General features: G+C 36.9%; 1 protein-coding gene across 3 annotated transcripts in view; it reads right to left on the bottom strand.

Annotated features, from left to right (window-relative positions):
- Positions 1-27,313, bottom strand: part of RNF182 (ring finger protein 182) — a 67,986-nt gene extending 40,673 nt beyond the window's left edge. The window contains exon 1 of one of the 3 annotated variants that reach the window (XM_045847169.1): positions 27,211-27,313. The gene's annotated coding sequence lies outside the window, so the exon portion shown is untranslated. Of the gene's footprint in view, positions 1-26,405; positions 26,537-26,757; positions 26,832-27,210 lie in introns of those variants that run through there. The other 2 variants (XM_045847167.1, XM_045847166.1) reach the window with 2 other exon arrangements.
- Between the last annotated feature and the right edge of the window lie 479 nt (positions 27,314-27,792).

Raw genomic sequence — 27,792 nt, 5'->3', positions numbered from 1 at the left:
TTACAACCAAAACCTGACCATAAGCCACTGACCTTCCTTTTTCTTACAGCATGTACTCTAAAAAGCTTGCGATTATAAATCCTTTCCCTGCCCCTTTGAGATGTCACTCTTCTACCAACCAGAAATGTCTCCTCAAGAACCTGGGAGTCACCTCTTTGAAATGCAAACATCCAGAAGATAGCTCTCCAGTCTCCCAGGTCTTGGCGGGTTAAGAGCATAGTTCCAGCGGGCACCTAGTTCCAAAGTGCAGAACTACTTTCTGACCTAAGGATATGAGAAATTTGTTTCTCCTCCAGGTAAGTGCCAACGAACAAACCCAGACTGCCTAACCACAGAGACCAACTCCTAACAACCTTTAGTACCTTTCCTTTAGCACACCCCAGGATCTAAAAGGCCTCTGGCCTTTTGTTTCAGTGGCTTTGAATTCAGTTTACACTGAAGTCTCTCCCCACCACTGCAGTAGCACTGAGTAAAATCTGCCATTTTTTAAAGCATCTGAGGCAAACACTTTCTTTAACATTATTCCCTTATTCAACACTTACCAAATACCTCCCACGTGCCAGGTACCGTATCAATGAGCAAGATGCTGTCACCTTCCTCACAGAGCTCACAATCTAATGACCAGGGCAGGCACATACACAAAACACACAGTCATGAGGCAGTGAGATAAGTACTGGTGGTAAACAGTTCCACTGAATCTCAATATTCATTCTCTTCTCCAGTAGCATAACCTATTTGCTATAAAAAGTCCTATTTCTCTATGGACTGTGAAGCAGAAATGAGCTCCATGGCCCTACTAACAATGTCTTACATTGTATAGCATTCTGTAATTTTATCTAGGGCTTGCTATATATCTGTTACTGGTTATGCTTTTATTTGGATGAATCAAATTATACAGTACTTTATAATTTAAAAACTTTCACTATTTAAACATCTATAAGGTAGCCATTAGTGTCCCCTAGTAAATTAAATATTTATAATTCTATTAAGGCATATTTTGTATCTATACTAATCCACCAAATAAGAATTTCAGGAAAAAACAAAGAACAAAAAAAGGTTTCTTCCATATGTTCTTTAAAAATCATTAATTTTCCCCTTTTATTTTTCAGTGTACTATAAATATTCATAAACTTAATACCTTGAACAAAAATTTTAAATGCTATAGACTCAACTTTTGAGCTTATATAAATTCAAATCAATGCCTATCAAAAACATACAGGTAAGGCATTTATAGTTCATCATAATATTGATTATTTACTACAGTGGTATATAGAAAAGCAGAACCTACCATATTTGGCTTAATAATTTATAATTAATAATTAAAAGGTTTCTGTAATGATATATCAGGATTACACTGGTACATGAGAAAATACCCTTGTTTGCCCTGTGTTATTGACAATGTAACTTCTGTGGGTCTAATAATTTCTCTAAACACAACTTTTTTAGAGCACTGTAAGATTCACAGAAAAATACAAAGATTTCCCATATATTCTCTCACATATGCTTAGTCCCCCACATTATCAAAGTAACTCACCAGGTGGTACATTTGTTACAATTGATAAATCTTAACTTAATAATTTTTGTAAAAACCATTTTCAAGAATTTTTACTTTCTATGTTATAATTAAAAGTACTAAACCCTAAAGAAACTAGCAAAAAAAATTAAGCATTCTTTGGCTAAGATCAAATGCAGTTAAAAATAAAGCATTCTGGCTCTGGCTGGCGTAGCTCAGTGGATTGAGCGTGGGCTACGAACCAAGGTGTTGCAGGTTTGATTCCCAGTCAGGGCACATGTCTGGGTTGCAGGCCATGGCCCCCAGCAACCACACATCGATGTCTGTCTCTCTCTTTCTCTCTCTCTCTCTCTCTCTCCCTCCCTCCCTTCCCTCTCTAAAAACAAAAAAAAACAAATAAAATCTTAAAAAAAAAAATAAAGCATTCTGTGTCATTTCACTAAAAACTAAAAAAATAACTTGACAGTAGTGAATTAAGTTATATTTTGTTTTTCTAATAATAAATTCAAATAAAGTTGGTCTTAATTTTCTAAAAAATACAAATAAAGATCTACACTAAGTCATTATTAAATTTTTATAAAATGTATTTAATATTTAATTGATTTTATTGTAAGAAATAATAAACAACTAACTGGTTCAAAGAAACTGTTCAAAAGGCCAATAATATACTATCATTCAGGTCTGTTCATCTTCCTTTTATACAAAAGTTTAGTCTCTTAGTTATTGATTAACACTAAGTAGAATTTTCCTAGTTCCACATATTGCTTTGTAGCTCATGCAGGATAGCCCCAGGCAGAACACAGGATGGGGCTGACCCTGGCCTGCATCACCCAGGAAACCCCAGAACCTGCACACTGAGTGGACAGATACAGACCATGTTGGAACACCAGTAGGCCCCTGCACAGCTGATCCTCCATGGAGGGTGGAGGTTGGTATCAGTAGTCACAGCCAGTCCTTGCACCTGACTGGCTTGGGTACATTCCTCCCATGGACCTGCCAAAAGCAATCAAGGCTCAACTACCAAGAGGAGAGTGTATTGAGCCCACACAGAGAGAACACCTTGAGTACCCAGCTTGGGCGATAGGGGAGTCTGTGCCACTGAATCCTACAGGACACCTACTATATTAGGCAACACTATCAAGACAAAGAGTCATAGCAGCTCTGCCTAATACAAAGAAATAAACACAGGGAGGCTGCCAAAATAAGGCAAAAAAAGAAACATGACCCAATTAAACAACAGATCAAAACTCCAGAAAAAGAACTATACAAAATGGAGATGAGGAAGTTATCATTATCCTGGGTATAAGGATGCTCAAGGAACTTAGTGAGTACCACAACAGCATAAAAAAGACCCAGGGGGAAATGAAGGATATACTAATGGAAATAAAAAACAACTCACATGGAATCAACAGTAGAATGGATCAAGCCGAGAATCAAAGCAATGATATGGAACATAAGGAAATAAAAACTACCAATCAGAACAATAAGAAGAAAACGGATTCTAAAAAAATGAGGATAGTGTAAGAAGCCTCTGGAACAACTTCAAGGGTACTAACATTCACATCATAGGGGAGCCAGGGGAAGAGAAAGAGTAAGAATTGTAAATTCATTTGAAAAAATTATGAAAGAAAACTTCTCCAATCTGGTGAAGGAAATAGACATACAAGTCCAGGAAGCACAGAGAGTCCCAAACAAGTTGGATACAGAGGCCCATACCAAGACACCAAGACACATCCTAATTAGAATGCGAAAGGTAAATACAAAGAGAGAATCTTAAAAGCAGCAAGAGAAAAATAGTTAGTTACCTACAGGGGAGTTCCCATAAGACTGTCAGATGATTTCTCAAAGGACACTTTGCAGGTTAGAAGGGATTGGTAAGAAATATTCAAAGTCATGAAAGCAGGGACCTACAGCCAAGATTGCTCTGCCCAGTAAAGCTATCATTTAGAATTGAAGGGCAGATAAAGACCTTTCCAGACAAGAAAAAACTAAAAACTAAAGGAGTTCATCATCACCAAATCCTTACTATATGAAATGTTAAAAAGACTTATTTAAGAAAAACATCAAAATTATGAACAATAAGATGGTAATAAATACATATCTATCAACGATCAAATCTAAAAAACAAATGAAGCAAACAGGAGGAACAGAGACAGAAGTGTGGATATAAAGAGTACTGTGATAGTTTCCAGATGGGAGGGTGGTTAAGGGGAGTGGGTGAAGAGGTGAGGAGGGGATTAAGAAGTACAAATTGGTAGTCACAGAACAGCCATAGGGATGCAAAGTACAGCATAGGAAATGGAGTAGCTAAACAACACATAAGCATAATCAATGGACATGAACTATGATGGGGGGATTGCCTGGGGGGTATGGGGTGCTGGGTAGAAGGGGGAAAAGGGAGAAAACATTGTGACAATTGTAAGAGCATAATCAGTAAAATATAATTTAAAAGGAAAAAAACAACTATATGTGGCTTATAAAAGAAACAACTCGAAAGTCCTAGAAGTCAAAATTTTAAAGAAGATATACCATGAAACACTAACCAAAGGAAGCCTTGTCAATGCTATTATCAGGCAAATAGACTATAAGTCAAGAACCACTACTAGCACTAAAGAGAGGCATTTAATTATAACAAATGGTTCCAATACAACAAGAAGGTATAACAATTATATATTTGCATGTATCTAATAATATATCTTCAAAACATATTTGAAAAAACTGGTAAAATTAAAAAGAAACAGAAAAATTTGTCATCACTGTGAGAGATTTAGTTTACCTTTCTCAGTAACTGACAAAATAAATAGGTGGAAAAATTGACAGTAACTTTGATTAATATAATTAATAAATTTTATTAAATCTACATGTATGGAACACTGCACCAGTAATTACAGAATACACTGTACAGTCTATTCAAGTGTAATGTATCACTTACCAAAAATGACCATAGTCACGCCATAAAACAATTCTCAAAAATATCAAAACACTAAAATCTTCACAATGTGTTATTTGGTAACAATGGGATTAAGCTAAAAAATAATTTAATAATCATTAGAATATTCCAAATAATTGGAAATTAAGCAGTAAGTATTTAAATAACCTATAGGTCAGAGTAAAAAGGTACAATGGCCATTTTAAAATACTTTGAGCAGAAAAATTAAGATATAACATCTCAACTTGTAAGATGCTATTAAAGCCATGGCTTCATGGAGCAGAGCTATGCTTGTATATATTAGAAAAGCAAACTGAAACTCAAGAACATAAGTATTGTTCCCCCAAAGTTAGAAAAAGAATAGTTAATTGAAGCAAAAAACATTTGGAAAGAAAAAATAAACCAAGAACAGAAATTAATGAATTAGAAAATAAGCATACAATAGCAAAAAAAAAAAAACAACAAAGTCAAAATAGTCTCATTGAAAGAATAAATTTGATAAACTCTATGCAAGACTAATCAAGGGGAATAAAAGCACAAATTGTCAACATCAGGAATGAAAAAGGAGACACTACTCAGATGCCACAAACTTTAAAAGAAAAAGAGGACTGTATTATCGACTTTCATGGGCAAATTTGAAAATTTATATAAAATAACCAAATTCCTTGAAAAAACACAATCTATCAAAATCAATGCAAGAAGGAATGGAACAATCTGAGTAGGTCTATACTTAATGTAAGTGTATTCAAAATTTAAAATTTTCCTATATAAAAAACTCCAGTCTCAGATGACTCCACTGATTAACTATCTATCAAACATTTAAAGAAGAACTGATACCAATCCCTTCTAGATTGAACAAAAAAGGGAACACTTCCCAACTGATTTTATAAGACCAGCATATCCTTGATTCCTAAACAAGACAAGTTCATTATAAACACACACACACACAAATTACAAGATACTCTCTCCCCTAAACATAGACACAAAATTCTTTTTTTTTAAGATTTTATTTATTTATTTATTTATTTATTTATTTATTTTTAAAGAGGGAAGGGAGGGAGAAAGAGAGAGGGAGAGAAACATCAACTGTGCAGTTGCTGGAGGTCATGGCCTGCAACCCAGGCATGTACCCTGACTGGGAATTGAACCTGCGACACTTTGGTTCGCAGCCTGTGTTCAATCCACTGAGCTACACCAGCCAGGGTAGACACAAAATTCTTAAACAAAATATTAGCAAACACAAAAATCATAGCACATCTGTTGGGTTTATGACAGGGATAAAAGATTGTTTTAATATTTTTGAAAATGGGATCACCACATTGACAAAGGAAAAGGGAAACAAATCATATGATAATCCTAATACATGCAGAAAAGTATTTGCTAAAACTTGACGCAAGTCCATGATTAAAATGCCCATCAAATTAGAAATAAGAGAATTTTCTTAATCTGAAAAAAAGTTTCAACTCAATTCTATGTAAGTAAATGTCATATTTTAAGTAATGGAAGTGTTCCCCTGCAACTGGGAATGAGGACAAACACACACTATCATCACAACTATTCAAAATCACAGCCAAGGTCCTAACCAGTGCAGTGGGGCAATAAAAAAATATGAAAGGTTGGAAAACTGGCCAAAAAAAAACTATCACATAAAATGATTATGCACATAGAAAATCCAAATGAAAGTCCTTGCAATCGAGGTCAATATGCCAAAATCTATCGCAGTTATATGTACAAGCAACAAAAAATTAGAAGGTGAAACTTTAAAAGATGTAACTTGCAATAACAAAACAAACCAAACTAATAAAAGATGTGCAAGAATGATACAGAGAGAACTTGAAAACATTAGAGAAATTAAAGATAACCTAATTAAACAGAGGACTATATTGTGTTCATTGATTAGAAGACTCAATATTATAAAGATGTGAACTCACCCAAATTGATCTACAAATTCCATTCAATTCCAATCAAAATCTCAGCCAGGTTTTTTTTTTTTTTTGGTGTCAATTGACAGAGTGATTCTAGAATTTATAAGCAAATGCCAAACATCTTTAAAAAAGGCAAAAGAAAATCAAGAAGTAAAACAAAATCGAAAGACTTACCTATACTACCTCATTTCAGGACTAAATAAGGCATTTCGTAAGACAAATAGCACGACAGGAACAGAATATGGAGTCCAAAAACAGATTCACAAACACAGGACTGCCTGATTTATGAAGAAGGCGTCCCTGAAATTCAGTGTAGAAAAGATAATCTTTGTAATAAATAATGCTGGGTTCATAGGATATTCACATAAATAAAAATCATCTTGACCCCTACCTTACACTATACACAAAATTCAATTCCAAGATTACAGATCTAAATGTAAATGGTAAAGATAAAACTTCTTGTTAGCACAGGAGAGTATCTTCATGACACTGAGGCAAGCAAAAATTTCTTAAACAAGACAAAAAAAGCACTAACCTAAAAGATTTATACATGAAATCCACTCAAATTAAAATTTTATGTTCCTCAAAGAAACATTACAGGATTAAAAAGATGGCATAGAAGACATCTACAATATATTTATCTGACAAAGGATGTGTATCTGGAAAATATAAAGAACTCCATCAAAATTAGTAAGAAAAAGACGATCCCTTTTTTAATGGGCAAAAAATTTGAATGACCATCTCACAGAAGAGGCTATTCAAATGGCTAAAAAAACATATAAAAAGTGCTCAACAGCATTTTATCAGGAAAGTATAAATAAGAACCACAGTGAGATACCACTTTTCATCCACCACTCTAACCACAAATACCAAATGTGAGCTAGAAAAAGAAGCAACTAGAACTTCTATATACTGATGTTGGGAATGTAAACTAGTACAACCACTTTGAGCAACTGGGTGGCGGTATCAAAGGCATATCACACACATAGGCTATGACCCATTCCATTCCGAGGTATACACTCAACAGAAATGCCCTCAGGCACATGTGAAAGGAACGTTCATGGCAGCACTATTTGTAATAGAGAAAAATTGGAAATAATCCAAATGTCTATGAACTGTAAGTGAATTTTTAAAATGTGGTATATATAACAATGAAATATCAAGATGTGGGGGAAGAAAAAATGAACTATTACTATACCCAGCAGCATGGATGAATATCACAAAGAAACAGCGATCCCAAAAACCACATAATATATGATTTCATTTGTTTAAAGTTTTAAAATTGGTAAAAATAATAAATCATGATATATTCAGACTAGTGGTTACATTTTGAGCACAGGTTATCATGAAAAAAGGCAATAAATGGATTCCAGAGTGATGACAATATTTTATTTTTTGATGTGGGTAGTAGTTACACAGGTGGCTTAGGAAATTCAGAGAGCTATAAACTTATAGCTTGTGTACTTCTCTGTATGCATGTTAACCTTAATAACAAAGTGTACTTAAAAAATACTGCTTCCTTAAGTCTATACAGGATACATACAACACAAAACAGGCAAAAGAATGTTGTGATTTTTTTAAAGCCTACACAAAGTACCCAGAGATTTTCTAGAACTCATATCTGATAATTTACTCTCCTGTTGAAAATATTTTATTATCTCCCTCATCTGTCCTGTCTTCCTCACCAGCCACATCTCTTTGAACTCCCTCCTCCTCCCCCACCTCACTCCATCCCCTCCCCAAGTCTACCTACCCTCCAAAAGAAGCCACATTATCTCTAGAATAGCTCCTAGGCTTTTAGTATGCAAAGTTCCCTCATCCTAGATCTTTTCCTTATTCTCATCACTCTAACCAATCCCATACTTGTCCCTGGCCTGGGACATCCATCATTCAGCATAGACACTTCTCACTCCCAGATCTGGTTTGGACGCCTGTCCTACATGCTGCTTCCACAGGTATCATTACCTGCCCTCACATCACACTCTAGTGATAAGACTGGTCTCTACACTGTTAGCCCCAAGAGGGTGTTCATCTTTGGGTCATCAGTGCCTTGCACACAGTGGGTATTCAATACTCACTGAATAAATAAAGTAATAAAGAAAGGAGAATCCTTAAATGCAGTTACCTAAAAAATGTCCTCCTTTCTACAATGCAAGATTTTTACAAGGGCTGTCTAAATTTCCTTTTTTTTTTTTTTTTGGCTGACTTTCTCCAGCAGAAAGATCTATCATGTATAGACCAATCAACCATGACCTAGAGGTTAATAATCAAGCCATTTAAATTTATTGCAGACAAAGAATAATTGAATCTTAGCCTAGATATAATTTTAAGTTCTAAATGCTTTAAGCTCATCCTAATTATGTGTCCCACTGTTGGAGTAAAATTGTTTAAAGGTTTCAAACTCTTCTATCATTCTCTACAAAGATAGGGAAAGGGAAAACATTAAATTTGTTAAGTGGCTAGTTCCATACCAGAATGGTATAAATCAATCTCATGGTCCATTTCAAATGTCCCATTATAGTAAGAAGGTTTATCTTAAAAGAATCACAGATGTCTTATTTTAAAAAGTAAATGTTTTAAAACATCTTTTATACATATCAATGTAAAATACAGTGAGTAATTTTTCTACCTATATATTACCATGATTAAAATACCATAACAATCTCAACAGTCTCAGTGACATCCCATGGTTATCACCAACATGTTATCCTTTTTGGACTATCTAATATTCTCACAGATTCTTCCTGAAAATACCTTCCACTTATTAATATGTGACCTGTAGCAGTTCCACTGTCAGAATAACTATGAAAGATTTGCAATTCTGATCTGAATAAGTGAATAAGGACCTTGATATTATAACTTTGTAATTTTTTTCTGCCAGCCATAATAATTTCTTTGGCTGTGATACTATTCATCTATCTTTTGTGTATCAGTTAATTACAACTGAATTTATAGTTATGTCAACATAGATGAACTACATCTTATTCATTGTTTCTCAAAATCCTTATCTAGCCCCTGAAGTGGTGGGTAACTAAGTGTCCATATGGTACCAGGCCCTGGACTAAGCAGCGTGAATACCATTTAAGGAAAAAAAAAAAAAAAAGGCACTGCCTCTGTCTTCAGGGAACTTACAGTCCAGTGAGGACAATATCAATCAGATAGGCACACACATAAATGTAAAATTACAATTGTAATAAAAACATCTCTTAGCTGGACTATTACAATAGGCTCCTAACAGTTCTCCCTGCTACCACTCTTGCTCCCTCACAATCTAATCTCTACATGAAAGAATATTTCTAAAATGTAAATTAAATTATTTCCATTTCTCCCAACCCCCACCTCTGCAAAAAGTTCTCCAGTGGTTTCCCATTGCTCATAGAATAAAACCCAAGCACTTACCCTGAATTGCAAAGCCTTGAGCAATCTGGTCATTCCTTCCCCTCTAACCTCATTTCATATCCCTCTCCTGCCTTCTCTCTGCCTCAGGACCTTTGCACTTACTCCTTCTGTCTGAAATGCTCTCCTCTTGATCAAGGGCTCCCCTTCTCATTCAGGTCTCAGCTTAAATGTTACCTTCCTTCTTAATCTAAGGTAGCATCCAAAATGTGCCATATTTTTATTATCCACACATTGTTTCTCTCTGCTACCTTTCTTGATTGTCTGGATTTGTGTGTGTGTGTGCGCATGAGCGCAACTATCTCCTCTCTAGAATGCAAGCACTGTAGAAAGAAAAACTTGTCTGTTTACATTCTCAGCTTAGAACTCTACCTGGCCTAGTGTAGCCACTCAATAAGTATTTGTTGAATGAGGAGTGGTGTTTGACCTGGTTAGGCACATGAGGGAATAAGGAAGTAACAACTAAACTGAAATCTGAAAAATGAGTGTGAGTTACTGAGTGAAGAGAGAAGGGAAGAACATCCACATAGAAGGAATAGCTAGTTCAAAGACCCAGGGGCAGGAGGAAGCATTGCATAAATGAGTGATTAAAAGAAGACCCATAAGATGACCTCAGAATACAAAAAAAAAAAATAGCTGAGGAAGATGTTAGGAAAGATCTGTTAGCTGTTTGAAGGATACAAAGGCAAGTATTATACAATGAAATTAATATGCTTGTCAGATTTGAACAAAATGTACATGCTTTCAAAAACACTACAGAATTAACTCATAATAAAACCAAAGCAGGCATAAATAATAGGATAAAAATGTATTCGATCAGTAATACTTTTAAAAAAGGATCTACTATATTTTAACCTAAATCCCACAATTTAATAATATCTATTCTTATTTTTCTGACCTGATTTCAATAGATTACTCCATCTAAAAAAAAACTGCTACATGGAAAATGTTTTATAAAACATGTCAATTAATAAAAATTTATTTGTAGATTTGTTCTAATAAGAAACCCTGATTCTATTCATTGAAATATTATTAATACTATTCTAAGTACATCTGAAATTTTAATGTTGCACTATTAATTTTTTAAAGAGACTCACAATGCAGTGTTTAAATTATATAGGATTCTGCATTTGAAAAGAGGTATAAAGAACTATGTAACTAAATATAAACATGGTCCTTAAAAAAAAAAGGTAAAATGCCAGAATTATTTTTTAAAGAAATGATTAAAAATGACCTTTAAGTACAAGTCTTCATCTCCTAGAGGAAAAGCCAGAAATGAGAGGACATGCGATGGAGGCGAAAGATGCCAAATAGCAGAGAGCTGCCATTTATTAAGTGCATTTTATCGATCACATGCGTTGTGCACGTTCCACGCATCCATCCAACCTGCATCCCCACAACAACCCTACCAGGTGACGGCATTATCACAGTTCAGGTCCGTCTACTCCTGGTCTCTTCCTTGCACACATGCCACTTTTTTACCTGCACACATGTACTCTGTAAATGAATATGTTCTTTTATAAAACCAAAAATTCATGGGCGAAGTACAGGACTGCCACTTTCAGAACTATACATACAAGAGGTTTAATGGAAAGAGTCATCTTACCTTGCTCTTTCAGACTTCACACCACCATCATTTGTCAGTAGGAAGAATTTTCTTTATCCTAACAGATTTATTTGTTCCCAACATTCTCCAAATTATTCAATCTCAGCTCTCTGCTCAGAGGCTGAGCTAAATCTAATTACTTCTCACCTACAAACTGGTATCAGTTGCAAGAACACGCACTCTAATTCAGATGCATCTTAATTCCAATGAAACTGCTATTACTTATGAGGAAATTAAATGACAAAAACACCTTTAAATCAACACAAATCAATTCCCAGTATTAGAAAAGTTTATGTCCAAGGTAGTCATACCATCTTTGCATATAAAATTATAATTCTACTATCCACTCCTATTATAATCTCCCCAAGCTAAAATATTATATAGTTAATAAGAAATAATAAATAAGCTGATAATAAATACTAAATACATGTGTTCTTGTACCTCATTTAATCCTTTAACCCTCTAGACATTTATTTCACCATGATGGGCACTGTTAGTATTCCACTTCGTAATGAGGTACGTGAATCTTGTAAGGGAAGTTAGGGAGCATGTTCTAGATAGCCGGTTTACTAAAGGGCAAAGCCAAGATTCCGTCCCAGATCTGATGACTAGGAAGCCAGAGCTCCTACGATCCGTGCAATGTGGGCAGAGTGAACTAGCAAGGCATACCATGCACCGGTGAATAACTCAGATTCATTTCCATCTTTTAGTACTTATTGCTGATTTAATAACCTGCAATAAGTCTGTTCCCTTCTCAGGAAACATGGACACAAGCTGAAAAGGTTCATAAATGACACATACACATCAGATACAACAAATAGCAGAATTTTTTTTCATTCGCAGGCTGAGAGTGGGGATGTATTTTGTATTTTCTATAGTCTGTTCACATTTTAATGATTAAAAAATCATTAAAAGTTTTGCTAAACTTCCCAACCCCTCCACCTAGAAAACATCTTTACTTTGTTTAAAAAGCTAATCAGATAACTATGAGACTTACTTGATTTTTCTGCCTCTAGCTCTGGAGACACCATGTTTTATTTTATTTACTGAATTTATTGGGGTGACACTGGTTAATAAAATTATGTCAGTTTCAGCTGTAAAATTCTATAATATACCATCTGTATATTCTATTGTGTTCACCACCCCCCATCAAGTCTCCTTCCATCACAATGTATCCTCCTTTATACCTCATGTACCTCCCTACCACCACCCCCGAGACATCACGCTTGTTAAAGTGTGTGTTATTATCATCAGTACTTGAATATCTGCAAGCAAACTGCTAATTCAAGTTTACAGAGAAGTGGGCTTCAGGTGTCTTCCTTTTATTTCTTAGCTCTAAAATTGCACATAAGAAATTCTAACTCATATTAACATTAGCAAGTCTCCAAAAATTATCTTCAAATTGTTTATATCCATCTTTACAAAGCCTTGAGAAGAGAATTATACTTTTTTAAGACTTTGAGAAAATAGTTAAAATATGAAGTTTCTGCCTTGATATGCTCATGTTGCAGTGATTATAGAAGTCTCAGATTTTACCAAATAAATAATTCTGATTCATTTACCAGAACAAAGAATGGCATTTTCTACACTGTTCTCTGAGGCCATTTAATAAGCTATAGAAACAACCACTTGACAACACCAAGCACAGAGGCTTGACTACAGAAATATAAAAGTTTTCTGCAATATTCTGGAGTTTTCTTAACGCTGATCATCCTGGGCTAGAAACAGGCATCATATAAAATTATTCATTCAAGAAATATTTATTAAGCACTTTCTATATTCCTGGCATTGTTCTAGAACCTTAAAATATACAGCAAAAACAAAAAAATAGAACCACTGCCTTTATGGATTTTACACAACAAAAGAGGAAACGAACAGATGTACACTTTTTGTTTGTTTACATGTTGTGCCAGGTGGTAACAGTGCTACAGAAAAGAACAGGTAAGAGACAGACAGAGTACAGGAGACAAAAACAAAGCAATTTTTTAGAATGCTTTTTTATAGAAGGCCACTTGGATAACATTTGAGTACAAACCTAAAACAAGGAAGTGACCTCACAAATATTTTGAGAAGGGGCAGTCCCCAAAGGGGACAGCAGCGTTAAAGTCCAGGGGCCACAGCAGTCTTGGTGTGTTCAGAGAACAGCAAGGCTGGAGTGTAATGTGCAAGGTGGAGACGTGGTGGGGGCCAGAGCATATAGACTCCTTGAACTGGCTCTGCCATTTACTGAGTGAGGAGGGAACCAGGGAAGGGGGGGGTGGAATTTTGTTTTCTTTTGGCATCAGAGTCTTTTGAGCAGGGAACTCATAGGATCTGATTTCAAGTTCAAAAGGATTGTTCTTGCTGCTACGTAGGAAATAAGACTGTATTCTACCCTATAAAGGAAGAGGCTGGGAGGCCAGTTGGAAGCTACCTGCAATAAAACACAAGGGAAATGGTAGTAGATTGTACTATAGTGGGAGAAAGGATCAAATTTGAAATAAGAGTCAAATCAGCAGGTGGACTCAATTTAAAGTATGAAGGGAAAAAGGGGAAAAATCAAGTTATGAAGAAGTCCAAAGTTATGGCCAAGGCCCCTCAAAGAATGACGATGCCATTTACTAAATTGGGAAAAATTATGGAAGCAGCAGGTCGGGAAGGTGCTGGTACAGGGAACCAGGAGCTCATTTTTGGATTATGTTGAGTTTTGAGATGACTATTTAAACATACAAATGGAAATGTCAAGTAGTTATATGGATGGGAAATTAAGAATTTTGTTTTCTTTTTTATTGAATTTATTGGCGTGACACTAGTTAACAAAATTATACCTTTATCTTCTTACACCCCCTCATCTCTCCTCCCCCTAGCAATCACCACCCTGTTGTCCATGCCCACAAGTTCTTTCTCTCTTTTTTCTTTTTTGCTTAATAAGGAAAGAAATTCTACTAAAGACATGAATCTGAGACTCATTGGCAGGTAAATGATATTAAAGCCACAAGATGAGCTACTTAGGAAATGGCAGTGAACAAAAAAAGGAAATCCAAAGTCTGAACTCGCAGGCACTGCAATGTGTGGAGAGATCTCCAGAAACCATCCAAGAACACTGAGCAGGAGAGCCAGTGAGATGCACAGAGAATCAACACAGAAAGATGTCTTGGAGACCACACATGATATGATCGGTTATTGTTCAGCAAATATTCACTCCCATTTCCTTCCCAATTGTGGATGGAGTGTGCTTCCCTGCACACTGATGTTATTCCTGGCTATGTGAATTTTGGGAGCCAATGCGAATGATAGTGGGCAAAATGTAATAAAAGGCTTTCAGTGTACTTATGTGACTTGACTTTACTCTTGAACCCCAATTTTCTGCCACAATAAGAGCATACCGGGTAGTCCCTGTAGCATAAATCCCAGAACAAATACATTAAGAGCAGATCTAAAGCAAACCACAGCCTGGAGCAGGGCCACTCAGCTCAGCCCATCCTGGATCAGCTAAAATGCAGTAAACCTAGGAGACCCACAAACAAAAGATTAAATGTGAACTGAATTTTACAGTGCTTTGAAATGCAGCATTACTGAAGCAAAACCTAATGTATACCCCAAATGAAGAACAAATCTTTCAAGGAGAAGAGACTGATCAATGTCAAGTGTTTCTGATAGGTTGAGTAAGAGGAAGACTGGGAACTGATTCTGGATTTGCCAAGGTCACTCTGAAGCACTTTCAGTAATGTAATGGATATGAAGCCCTAACTGGTATATGTTCAAGAATAAAAGGGCAGAAATAGGAAAGAGCGGTGTAGACGATTCTTTCCAGAAATTTTGCTATAAAGGAGAGCAGTGAAATGGTATAGAAATGGTAGAAAAATGTATGTGTTAGGAAGTATTGTGTTGTGTTTGTTTTTAAGATGAGCTTGAATTAATATAGTTTATAATATTACTGCATATAAATTGATGGAAAGATCCAAAACTGAGGAAATTTGATGAGAGAGAAACCATTATCCGTGAGTTCCCAAGAGGGGAAGAACATGATGCACAAGTGAAGGAGGAAGCTGTAGAGGGAGCTCAGTCACTTAGGGTTCCACAGGAGGTGGTGGTATGTATGGGTGGAGAAGCAGGAGAGGCCGAAGACCCAATGGTGGAAACTTTCTGGAAGCAAGGTCATCTACAGAGGGCAAGAATGGAGGAAGGGATACGGTTTGAGGAGAGAAAAGAAGAAATGGCTTTCTAGGATAGCAGAACAATGAGCAGGAAGGGGAGGAGGGTTGCCAGTCACACATGAATTATGTTTACGTCTTAACATTCCCATCTAAAAGGCAAACTACTTATGATGAAGCAGAGATGGCACAAACCTACCCCACTGTGCCACGTTTGAAAAAACTACTGCTGTTGTAAACAAATTTTTTAAATTGTCTGAGAAACCATTCAGAAAAATAGATAAAAGCTGGAATATTCTAATTTAACAAAATGACATCAGAATGCCTGTCAAGCCAATCATATGTCATTAAAATTCTTGTGACCCAGAGAAATGAAGAACCCAACTGAGTGAAAGAAGCTATCTGAAACAGTAGTGGGGCACAACCTAAAGCCGATCAAAGAATTAAGTCAAGAGTAAGTCTGAACCCAGGCTCTAGGGCTGCGCTGTCCAGTATGGGAGCAACTAGCCATGACTAGCTAGAGCGCTGAAATGTGGCTAGTGCAACTAAGGACCTAAAATTTTGATTTTATTTAATTTTAATTTAGAAACTGAAGCAACGTAAAAAATTTTTCCACCAAATACTACTTTACTATTTTGTCCGGACTACATTTCATTGTAACTGCTAAAAATTTAGCATCCAAATTGAGATATTCTTTAAGTATAAGTGACTTCATTAAAAAAATTAAAAGAATGTAAAATATCTTGTTAATAATTTTATACTTATTACATGTTGAGATGATGGTGAGATTGTGGACATATTGGGTTAAATAAAATCTATTATTAAAATTAATTATTTTTTGCTTTAATATGCCTACCCAAAACAAAATTACATATTGGATAGCATTTGTCCTAGGATTGAAATACCAGCAATATCTGAAAAGCAAGGTTTGGAGTCACCTGTTGTCATAGTGACTAGAAAAGAAAGCCAAACCTATTCATCCACGTCACAGGAAGAATTATCCAGGAGGTGGTCAAAAGAAACTTTCATGAAAAACAGTCAATGTGGAATGGCATAACAATAGCTCACCTAAAGTGGTACCGCCACTTACCTAAGATAATAAACTTCCTTCCAGTGGGTAAGTGACTCTCCAATCTAGAGAAGATTTAGAAAGAAGTACAGAGATAATGAAGAATATCAGACCCATATTAATACTATTTAGAAAAGTTTAGAAATATGTTTTATATTGATTGAAACAGTTTGTGAATAATTATGTTTTTAATGTTTAAATGAATCTGACAAAAACTGGTAGATGAGACTTATGATTCAATTGGGTTGGCCAAAAAGATTGTTTGGTTTTTCTCTGTAAGATGGCTCTAGTAGTGCTTAGTTGTCTTTATAACTTCATTCAAAAACAATTTTGTTAGTATTATGACAGCTGTCATATCAGCATGCATTTAAAAAAAACAAAATTGGTGGATTTTTGTGTAGCCATTCTAATGTTGAAGATGGAAAAAATATGCAACATGTTGGCATATTATGCTTTATTATTTCAAGAAAGGTAAAAACTCAAAACACACACAAAAAATTATTTGTGCAGTATATGGAGAAGCAGTGACTGATCAATAGTGTCAAAAGTAGTTTGTGGGGAGAGCAGAAGGGGAAAAATTGGGATAACTGTAATGCAACAATAAAATAATAAAATAAAATAAAATAAAATAAAATAAAATAAAATAAAATAAAATAAAATACTGTGTAACAGTTTTACTACCAGTATAAGGGTCTGTCCAGAAGGTATCCAGACAAGTAATATGAAAAATAGAGACATTTATTGAAGAAGATACAAGAAACATTGTACAAAGGATAATGACACCTCAGTCCCCTTCAAAGTAGGCACTTTGGGACCTCACACAGTTCTCCCAATTGCCATCAGCAGTCCCCATCATATTCTCCTAAATTTCATTGACGGTCTGAAGTCTCTTCCCTTTCAAAGGTGATTTTAGTTTTGGGAAAAGCTAGAAGTCACAGGATGCCAAATCTGGGTTGTAGGGGAACTGAGTCACCTGGGTGACTTGATGTTTCACCAAAACACTCTGCACCAGATGTAATACATGAGTGGGTATGTGGTCGTGATGAAGCTGTCAATAACCAGCTTCCCATAGCTGCAGTCTTCTGAATCATCAGAATAGTTTCCATGGAGGAATGTTCAAGTGTATGCAAAATTTAATATAGATTTGTTGCTCTACTTGCTCAGTCATCTTGAATCCAACAGCCACACAGTACACATCACTCAATGGCATCTACTACCCCCATGACCAGTACAATGAAGTCATCACGTTTCATGCATGGGCATTCCAGTCCACTCTCCTTGGCTGCCAGGTTACATCAATGTCGCGCAAACAGTTCTTGTTATATTAACAAAGGCTGGACTTTTTCCGAACAGACTGTGTTTGTGTACATGTATGCCTAAAATTATAATTTTTATAGTCTTCAAATTAGTTTCCAGGATAATGAATCTTGAATGTGTGTTTTTACATTTTAAGTTGTTTATAATCATAGTTAAAATGTTTAGTCCTCCTAAATCTGTACATTTTTGCTTTTGCCTTTGCTTTTTGGATTAGGCTTACAGAAAACATCATATATACATTACATTAAAAAATCTTAAATTTAATTATGCTACTTTTATTCCTTTTTATTAAAAATATATCTGTTTATTTCATTTAACATTGCTCGATTCTACTTCAGCTACATTTGTTTAATCATAAATTTTAAAACTAAGTTAACTTTCTTATGATTATCATTACTTTTGTGTAATAAAAATGATTAAAGACTGCAAAAAAAAGTTATTTGCAAAGTTTCATGCTAGAGATTTCTTGCTGGATAATGCTCCACAGTCAGATAGACCAGCTGAAGTTGACAGCGATCATATTGAGATATTGAGAACCATCAACATTATACCACATGGGAGATAGCTGACATATTCAAAATATCCAAATCAATAACTATTGGTGAAAATGAAAATTGTTTTTCTTTTATGGAAAAACTAAAGACTTTTTGGCCAAACCAATAATTTTAAATGTGTGATAAATTTAAACATATGATTTATTTAGACTGAAATGTTTATGAGGATTTGCCTATGTCTATAAATATGATATAAAATTTTTAATGTAAAATAAAATTTTGTAAGTGATAGTACAGTCTAAAGAACTTGAGCTAAGTATTTGGAAAGGTTTTACTTATTTGGGTCATAAATGTGTCCAATAAGCATCTAATTTGTTTAAATAGAAAAACAAATACATCAAGTTTATATGTGCAATTGAAAATATTTAAGGATTTAAATTTAGCTAAGTTTGTAAATGACACTGATAGCTAAAGGAACTGAATCTGTTAAAATTGAATCAAAGTTTCATCAAAGAAAAAGTGAATGTGATTGCTCACATTTACCAGATTTATAAACAGAATAATAAGTTGAATTTAAAGGCCTAAATAAATCTAGATTTTTTTAACCTGTACTTTATACATATATAACTGGTAATATATATGTGTGTGTGTATACATATATATCAGTTGTATTTTCTGTATACAAAACTTACTCTTAATAGCTCATAATTAAGTAGTTTACATATAGTAATCTGTTTAATCCTCACAACACCTCAGAGACTATTGGTCTCCCCATTTTACAGGTAATGCAATGAAGTCACAGCATGACTAAGTGGATGCCGCAAGGTCAGACAGCAGAGCCAGGATTCAACTCCAGGTTGTCTGGCTTCTAAATTGATGCTCTTAGCCATAGTGCTTTACTGACTTTCATATTGCCCTTGAAAGTGAAAAAGAGCTCACACTGACTAGTTGTTCATAAAAGTGAGCTTCTACGTGCTGTTAAGGTTTTATTTTTTTTAATATTTTATTTATTTATTTTTAGAGAGGGAAGGGAAGGAGAAAGAGAGAGAGAGAGAAACATCAATGTGCGGTTGCTGGGGGTCATGGCCTGCAACCGAGGCATGTACCCTGACTGGGAATCAAACCTGTGACACTGGTTCGCAGCCCGCACTCAATCCACTGAGCTACGCCAGCCAGGGCTCGCTGTTAAGATTTTAACTAAAAGTCTCTTGTCTCTCTTTTTTTCCCAGTAGCTATCAAGAAAGGTTTGGGCTAAGAATTACAGGAAAAACCCATGGTGTACAGGGGAATGGCCTAAATGAGAAGTTTTCAAGGCTTCTAACTTCATCCTGGCCCAATATTCCAAACCTCTAGCATCCTAAGATAAGGAATTCTCCTACAGGAACAAAGGCCCTCAGACAAGTCCAGCCTGAATTACTTTTCATTTCATTTATTTTCATCCTATACCATTAATATGGTCCTTTTCTGTGTGAACTCCAAATCTAGAGCACAATACAAAACTTAAAAAAATTCAGGGGAAAAAAAATGGTTTCATTTCATTTTGTTTTTAATTCTAAAACTATGTTTGAAGGGAAGAGTTCTCCCCTTCCTGCCCTGGCCAGTATGGCTCAGTTGGTTGGAGCAAAGTCCCGTGTCTTGTACTCAAAAGGTTGTGGGGTTCATCCCAGTCTGGGTGCATATGATCCCCAGTCTGGGCCCGTATGAGAGGCAACCAATTGATGCCTCCCTCTCATATGGCTATTTCTCCTTTTCCCTTCCTTTCTCTCCAGAAGCAATGAAAAAAATGTCCTGGGGGTGGATGAAAAAAAAAGAGAGAGTTCTCCTCATCCTTCTACCCAAAAACCCCACCTGGAGTCTGCAGCAATAAATGTAAACAAAAATGTATTTCTCTTAGTTACCTCCTGAGGACCATCTACGCTGCCTAAGTGGACCACACCTACCATTCTGAATTCTTCCCCACCAAGCAGTCCTGAACTGCCAATCTTCCCAGAGCAGACATAATCTGAAAGCATCTCCACTGCCTCAGGAAGGCATTCTTTGTCTGCTGGTGATTTACAGAGCAAACTTAGTCAGCTTCGGAGTGGGATTTATCCACACAAATCATGTTTTTAAATGTATGAACTGTGTGCAATCCTGGATAAAGTATTTATTTCCATTTCATTGATGAGGAAATGAGTAATTATGAAGATTAAAAGATAGTTTGTATAGCAAACTTAATAGAATACCTGGCACCAAGTAAGCATTCAGCAGATGGTAGCCATTACAATATTTATTATTTAAAAAAACCTACAGAACTATGATTCATTGCTGGCTGTTATGGACTCCTGTCTCTTATTTAACTTACTTTTCATACAGCTAAAATAAGAAAGGCCCCCCTGAAATTAAAATGCTAATGACCCTCCTGTGGAGACAGTAAGGGGGATATAAAGGGACGTATTAATAGGAGGTAAAGGACTAAAAGGATTATAAAGACAAATGTAAGCGATTTTCAAAGATCCATCTTTTTGCTGTCTTTAGAATTATCAAAAGCTTATTCATAACTGTTAGTATAAAATTAAGCTAGATAGTATTTTATGCTTTTTATACGTAAACTTTTAAGACATCAACATCAGGAATCCAAATAATTGAAAACAAAAATTTGTGATATTTGATTTCTAATGTATTTCAAGTAACTAAAAGCTCAAATTCATTTCATAGTGTCCTAATGATACATTTTGAAACTTAGATAACTGAAGTATTACTACAAGGAACCTGAGTCAGTTTCCTATGGCACTAATGTTGACTTTCTTAAGGCCCTCAATATTGACTTTGGAACTAGTTAAAACATAATATTTTATATCACATAAGTAGTCAATTAAGAAAGCATACTTGTACCTACTTTATCTTTGAAAATGATTAAGACATAGTTCTTGTTCTTGAGAACCTTACGATCTAGAACAAAAAAAAAAGACGTATTTTCAAAAACATGCTAAATTGTTTTTAAAAAGAAGTATACAAACAGTTCTCTTGAAAGAGAGTGTGTGTCTTTAGGACAGGCTAGAGTTAGCTAAGAAAAAAAATGAGTTCTGGCCAGTGCGGCTCAGTTGGTAGGAGCGTATGCAGCCCCATACACCAAAAGGTTAAGGGTCGGATTCCTGGTCAGGGCATATACCTAGGTTGCAGGTTTGATCCCTTGTTAGGGCACATGTGGGAGGCAGCCAATCAATGTTTCTCTCTCACATCGATGTTTCTCTCCCTCCCTCCCTCCCCCCCTCTCTTTTTTTCCTTTCTTCTCTCTCTAAAATCAATAAACATAGTAAAAAGTTTTTAAAGGAAAGAAAATAATAGGTGAAACTAGATTGATAATAGACCATGTAAAGCAATAAAAAATAGACAAACATTTAAAAGATGCATTTACATGTATATAGTAAGGCTAATACCATAGAAAAATACATTATTTTAGTATATGAATATAAATAATGAGTGAAAGAACCATCTTCAGAAAGTATCTTTTCTGTAAATTAGTCTGTTCTGATTTCTCAGTATAGAAAATACTGTACACATTATAGTATGCTAGGAAGAAATGCTTCTTATTTTATGACCTTAGGTTTTGTTTCTTTTTATCAATATAAATAAAAAGCCTAAGTGCCATAAAAGTTAGTGCCTTTATTTCTACACTTAAAATAGATCAGTGAATTGAAAAGCAAAGCTTGCTGCATTCCTTGGCATAAAGAAGTCAGAATCCTGGTATATTCTATCTACCTTTAGGTTAATATAACAGAAAGATCAATCACATCAGTTTCTTTCTTCTTAAATTTGGGGATCATAATAGTACCTAATCCTCATAGGAACATTAAATAAGTTAATATTTGCTAAGTGCTTGGAATGGTGCCCAGCCCACTGGAAGCATTAGTAAAGATTTCACTGAGTGATAGAAAAGATGGAACTGCAATCATACTACACAGTGCCTGAGGAAAACATTTACATCAAGAGAAAATACCAGGTAAGACCACATGGAAACATTTTATTGTAGATTTACAATTCAAGAGTTTGAATAAGCATCTATAACTATGCCCAACACATCATGCAGTGATAAAACTGTAAAATGCCATGTCTCCCTTGAATGACTGTGGTCACATGAGAAGGAAGATGACTTAGACTGATGGAAACAATTTCTCATTCAAGTACATCAAATATGTTGAGCAAAGACATCACCTGATTTTATAATTCCATTACCATCTTGATTATTGAGCTGGTCTACCTGCGCAATTAGTTTACATAATATATCCATGCCCTAATTTGTGGTTTATAATATTCAAAGTTCACTTACACCACAATTCAAAGGAGTCACTTTTTAGTCAGTCAGGAGAAAAGATGTGGGTAAGCAATCAGAAGGAGCATCTCTGTTGCAGAAGTGGCCCACCTTTGGAAACATCAACAGCCCTTGAGTAATTGCTTCAGGATTCTGAACCATAACATGTTGAACAGAATATTAGAGCCATCAGAGTTTTTTCCCTCTCTTCTCCTTCACCACCAAGCCAGCTGTCAATATATATTAACCTCCCTTTTTAACTACCATTTTTTAAGTCACTGAAGCCTCCATCTCCAGGTCCTTTGATTCACTGATTATAGGATAAAGAAGCAAGGATCTAGTTCAAGACACTTAGGGCAATAAGCAATCAACGCCAAATTTCCCTATCCACCATACAACCTCTGTAGCTGTCCACAATGTGATATTAAAGTTTATAATACATACTGTGTTTTAAATGCACACCATTAAAAACTTAGTTTCCAATATTCTTCTGGTTGAATAACAAATTAATCAAATCATATTTTTTAAAGCCCTAGGGATATAAAATTATTTTAAAAATATTAAGGAACTAAGTGGTAACTTCTCTCTGTAAGAAAAGAAAAGCTGAAATCTAAGCCAAAGGAGACTATTTGGGTGTCATACATAAAATAAAATGAATAATCATAATAGTTGGAAAACAAGTAATTCCTCATCCATAAGAGTTCATATGACTTGCATCAAGCTATATGGAATATATAGAAGGAAACACTTGTTAAATATTTGTTGACCGATTCCAAAACTATAGTATATAACTGCTACAAATAACTGGCACGTAAGAAAATCAATCCTTAAACTCAAACTATACTCACAACTCAAATTATGTTCCAGACAGTGTAAATGTATGCATTTTCCCCAAGCACCTGTGGTTTACAAAATGACTTAAGTCATCTTATCTTCATTTTAATGGGAGCACAAAAAATGAAACACATACCCACAAAAGTTTTTCAACCTCTACCAATCACTATCAATAATCCATGTCACAAAATACCATTTCCTGTCACCCACCATCTCGTGTCTCCCTTGCCTCTTCTCAGGACGGTAGTTATCATCAATACCTCCCATGTACGGCAGGTCAGTTTACAATACCTTATATTTTATAGCTTTTTTTCGGCCAGGTCTTAGGGCTACATTATTCTCCCTAGCCACAAATCCAAACCTAAGTGTTTTGATAATGAAGAAATCATTAAAAACTATCATCCTTCCTAAGCATGTTTTTATAAATGCTGTAACACATTGTACTGAATGCTAAATTACCAACCAGTCATCACATTATCACAGTGCAACTAGAAATTGCAAGAGAATGTTATCCCAGAAACAGCCAACAAAGGCTTCAGTGGCCTTATGCTGCCCATGCAGGCTCATACAGTTACAAACAACTGACTTTCAATGGCAGAAGTATAATGTTAATCCTAAATTAAACAAGAGCATTTCTTGGTTTGATTTATATCTTTGGACATGCTTGATAAGTTACAGAATTCTTCAGGTAGAGAAATGGCTGTTACGATTATAGACCGTATTTTTTAACCCATTCCAAAAATAGAGACCAGTTTTAGATCATAAAATTAAGACTCTTAACCCTAGAAACGCAGAAGTCTCACACTATTGTGAATCAGTGAAAGTGACAAATGGTGTTTTACACTCAAGGATGTGTTGTGCTGTTCCCTACTTCCACCAGGTGGCTAATCTAAAGCATGGACATAAAGCACACTTTCCATGTGTATTTGCTAAGGAGATACTGTGGATATCATGGTATTTTTTTTCTTTCATTAACTGGTTATGCAGAACACTAGTAACCTATACAAACATGCCAAATTATTGTTTTGTGCTGCACTGATAAAAGCTTCATTTCATGCTTCAGAGCTTGGGTAAATAAACCACTACAACAAAATAGTGCATGACTATTTGTTTCTGACGTTTACTGATTTTATTTTTTGGCAGAAGGCAATACTGCTTTAAAATGCCAAACTATATTGAATCTTGGGCCTTCTGTGAGCTAGCAGCAAAGGCAAAACATAAATCCTTATTGTGCTGAATTAACACTGGATATCTCCATTCTTCAAAGAACATTTTTTAGCCACAAATATATGTGCAGATTAAAACTCACAGTGAGAGTTCCGTATGGCTGAAAAGCAGGTCCAGAGTCCCTGCACTTGAATATTAGATTTGCTATGAAGATCTGAAGCTGCACTCTTGGTAGCTCAGAAAGAACACAAAATGTGTTTTAGTACAAAACATGAAACTACATTCGATGTCTATCTAATATGTTTAGACTTTAATATTCTGATTGCCTTTCATGTTTAAATGAGAAAATATGTATATCCTCTCCTGGTTATCTTCTATAAACATATCTACTTCATTTTAATCAATGGACCATTTCATTACCATCATCAAAGAGTAGTTAGCAGAGCATCTGTAAATCACTCTACAAGTGAAATTCCGTTAAAAACAAACCCAATTGTGAAATAACATGCAAATTATTGGTGCAACTTACTTCTTTAGTTTTCAATACAATCTTCTAATGAAGTGACATTGCTTAAAATTGCTAGCAAATATAAACAGATTTAGAAACCTAGTAATCAGCAGGCTAACAGGTGTTGAAATCCCGAAAGGGAGAGAAGGAATATTAGATAATCACTTTGTGCCTGACACCTCTGGTAGCTTTAATATCTTTAATTCTAATCAACTTAACTGTAATTCAAAGTGATCTGTGCCACTGGTTTCTTTTCATTAGCTACCTTTTAGCAAAGATATTTCTCTTATTCTATATAATGTTCGATAACTGACCTATTAAATTGGATGTACAATTTAATTAGTTGACTTATTTTCTAGTTATCAATGTGACATCTCTCACCAACTAAAACAAATGATACTAATAAATACATTATTTCCTTCCGAATTGATCAGCTATATTTCTGAAAATGAATAGTTTTCTTTCACACTATTACACAGATGATATCTAAGTAGCCACAAAATAGTCTTCGCAATCATATTTTTAATGCATTCTTTGTTCTGCAACTAAATGTCACGAAATGATGGCAGGGCTTGGGGCCCTTGAGAAAGGAGGGGGAGTACCATAACTTGAGCAATTCCCCATCCAGCACCCGTATACCCTTGGCAACGGGTGTAACCCTCATCACACTCATAAACACAGGCAAATACCGCCCATCTACCTGCCTTCAGAGGTGCTTCATATTTCTTCCTTAAGTATAAAAACGCAAGGCATTTTCCAGCTCCTTAAAGCATGAACACAATACATTCCAGAAACAATAGCAATGAGATAGGTGCCAAGTATCTAAGCTACAAAGTACTGATCCTGCTATTGACTCTGGTATTGCTGGATGAGGAACCCGAGCTACCTCTCCCATTCAGTTACAGGTGCAACTACACTTTCCAGAGATATGGTCGTTATGTTCAAAATCCAAACGAACTTCAGAAGCACCCCGAAATGCTTCAGTCATAGGGATAGAAAATGAGCTCCCTTTCCAAAGATTGTGAAAAATATCTTGTATATTCCCTTTTACACGCCCCCGTCCCATCCTCAAAGAGAGGAAACTATGATACATGGAAATCCAAAGGCAAATATATCTATATCTTTTTTTCTGAAAGCCTTGATGACGAGAGAGAGAGAGCGAGAGAGCGAGAGAGCGAGAGAGAGCGAGAACGAGAGAAAGAATGTAGGCAGGTACCACCCACCGCCTCTAAGAAGCAAAATCACATCCAACGAGCACCCGGCCGGAGCTCCGAGCGCCGCGTGGCGCGGACCGTCGAGTGGCGCCAGGACGGCGGCCCGTACGCGGTAGCCCGAGGAGACTCAGCCTACCCGCCCGCCCGCCGCTGCCCGGGAAGTTTGCGGCGGTCCCCGGCCTCAGCGCGCAGGCGGCGGGGCAGAGGACTCCTCCGCGCAGGGGAGGCCGCCTCCCAGTGGGGACGCGCCCCATGGGGGCCGGGGTGCAGCCGGCCAGGCGCCCTCTCCCTGAGGCAGGCGGACGCCCGCCCCCGAGTGCCCGCCGGACCCCTCCCTGGCCACGGGGCACGCCCGCCATACCTGGTCCCCGGCTGCCGCCGGGCCCGGAGCCGCTCCGGCGGCGGCGGCGGCGGCAGCGGCGCCTGGGAGGGCGGGAGGCGGCCGCGGAGGAGGAGCTCGGGCGAGGAGCGGGCGGGCGGGCCGCTTTGTTTCCACAGCTCGGAGCCGCGGACCCTGCGTCGCCATGGCAACCGCCCGGCGCCCCGGGCCCAGTGGAGACCCGGGACACCCGGAGTCTAGGACCCTCCGGGTGGCGGCCGCAGCCGGAATCCCCGCTCTTCTCTGCAGCCTCGAGGGGCCTGGGACCCTCGAGAAGCCGCCGCCAGCACAAACACACCACCCTCAGTCTCCCTCACCAAGGCGTCGTCTCTCCCGGCAGGAGCGGACCGGAGCCCAGAGCCCATTCTTACTTCCACCCGAGGAGGCACCCCCTTTGGTTTCCCACGCGGGACATTCCAAAGCCCCTCAACACACCTTTCTTCTGTGGAGCTGCACCCTCAAAATGGAAATTCACTGAAGAAAAAGAAAGAGCAGTGCGAACTGATAAAGTGTTGAGCAACTGGTACTCGGCGCTTCGGTTGCCACTGCCGCAGCGTGCGCGGAGCTGCCAAGGGACGCCATACCCCCTCCTCCTCCTCCTCCTCCCCCCTCCCTCCCTCCCCAAGCTTGCCTCCGCGAGGTCTGGTTTCTCTCCATCCAAATCCTGCATCTGTCTTGTGGAGGTCTCCAGTAGGACAGAGCGGGGAGAGGGCTTTATTTCTGTAACTGTAAACCCAGGACACACTTGTAACCTCACAGGCGAAAACACAACTTTCGGGCTGCGTTGTGAATCTCCTCCGTTGCCACTGCTCAGCTACTGGCTGTGACTGCTAAGCATCTGCCATGAGCTCTGGCTTACTCTGTGCCAAGGTCGGGCTGCGTACTGCAGGACATGATGCTCCTGCAAAGAGAGGGGCAAGGCTAACCTTGACATATGCTAGGCATCCTCTCCTAACGAAATTCTTGGAGAGGGAGGGAGAAGTACTAGCAGACCCACGGCAATGCTTCCTCTAAAGG

The sequence above is a fragment of the Phyllostomus hastatus genome, unplaced genomic scaffold, assembly GCF_019186645.2.
Source record: "Phyllostomus hastatus isolate PE091 unplaced genomic scaffold, TTU_PhHast_1.1 phas_contig_524, whole genome shotgun sequence".
NCBI lineage: Eukaryota > Metazoa > Chordata > Mammalia > Chiroptera > Phyllostomidae > Phyllostomus > Phyllostomus hastatus.
Note: the sequence above shows the minus strand (reverse complement) of the source record. Positions and strands in the feature narration are given on the sequence as shown.